The sequence below is a fragment of the Gymnogyps californianus genome, unplaced genomic scaffold (assembly GCF_018139145.2).
Source record: "Gymnogyps californianus isolate 813 unplaced genomic scaffold, ASM1813914v2 HiC_scaffold_31, whole genome shotgun sequence".
NCBI lineage: Eukaryota > Metazoa > Chordata > Aves > Accipitriformes > Cathartidae > Gymnogyps > Gymnogyps californianus.
In genome coordinates, this window is record NW_026114191.1 from 1,434,241 (window position 1) to 1,435,809 (window position 1,569).

Below are 1,569 nucleotides of genomic sequence, written 5' to 3' on the forward strand. Positions count from 1 at the left end.
AACACTGCCAGGCTTGGGGCATCGACCACCTCTCGAGGAAGCCTCTTCCAGGGTTTGACCACCCTCTCGGGAAAGAAACGCTTCCTCATGTCCAGCTGAACCTCTCCTGGTGCAGCTTTGAACCATTCCCAGGCATCCTGTCCCTGGATCCAAGGGAGAAGAGATCAGCACCTCCCTCTCCACTTCCCCTCCTCAGGAAGCTGCAGAGAGCAATGAGGTCGCCCCGCAGCCTCCTTTTCTCCAAACTAACAAGCCCAAAGTCCTCAGCTGCTCCTCAGAGGACACTCCTTCCAGCTCTTTCACCAACTTTGTTGCCCTCCTCTGGATGCACTGAAGGACCTTCACATCCTTCTTAAAGTTGTTGCCCAGAATGCACACAGTATTCAAGTGAGGCCGCACCAATGCTGAATTTTAGCAGGATAACCACCTCTCTTGACTGGCTGGAATTAGACATCATTGGCTGCAATTAGACATAAATTACCTGACATGACTGTGAGTTCAGACCTCATTGGGAGAGTTTCTCACACAGCTCGCTGAGGAGGGCAGGCTGTCAGGCAAAGGGGAGCATGCTTCCGTTTCCCAAATCCAAGGGAAGTGCCCAAACCATTCTTCCCTTGGACTCTGGTGTCCCGTTTCTTGAGAATCAAATGTGCTGGCGCTTCTGTCAAAATCTCTCAACAATTCTTCAGGTGTTTTTGTAATTTCCCAAGAGTATAATTCTCTACAAAGAACTCCACATTAATCTGCCTACACAAAAATGTCCATGCTTCATAAATTGAATCAGTATTTGCCGTATACGTCATGATACCCAATCCTCAATGACGTATCCAGGTGGTTCAGATGAAGAGTGGTCTTGGAAAAGTCCCCTTTTGTGTCCCCAGATGGCAGAGGCTGATCCCTTCTCACGGCAGACTCCTTGCCAGGAAGCCACAGCCTTGGGTGTTGCTCACCTGCTTCTTCCTGGCACTGCACTTGGCATCCCTTCTGGTGTATTTGAGGCTTTTCTCTGACTGCTCCTTCTGCACAGAAGATCATAAAAAGACAATGATCTCATAAAAGATCATACTATCATAGGATCATCAAATCATTTAGGTTGAAAAAGAGCTTCAAGATCATCGAGTCCAACTGTAAACCTAACACATGGTTACAGATGGTCCTAAAGGCCCTGTTAAGGACAAAAAAGTTTGCCATGAGCTCTGGAGGGAGCCAGGAAGATCGTTAATAAGCACCAGGAAGATCCAGGAAGCTCAAGGCCTCTTCTGAAGAGCGAGCGGCTGTAAGCAGCACTGATTGGCCGTGTGTAGGTCCCAGAGAGAGGACTTAGGGATGTCAGTGAGAAACAAGGAGATGGCTGATGGCTTTAGCAAGTCCTTAACCCATATCTGAGCCCAGCAATGGAACTGGAAAGCAGTTGATGTCTGTGGGTGGGGAAGAGGAGGAGGTTTGTCCTGGGAAGATGTCAGGAAGGAAGACCCCTCTTCTGCTACTGAGTTATGAAAGAGACATTTCTATGCTGTGTACATGCCTCAGCCTAGGAGATGGGGAATGTCTGCTGCTGAGGGTGGCCGT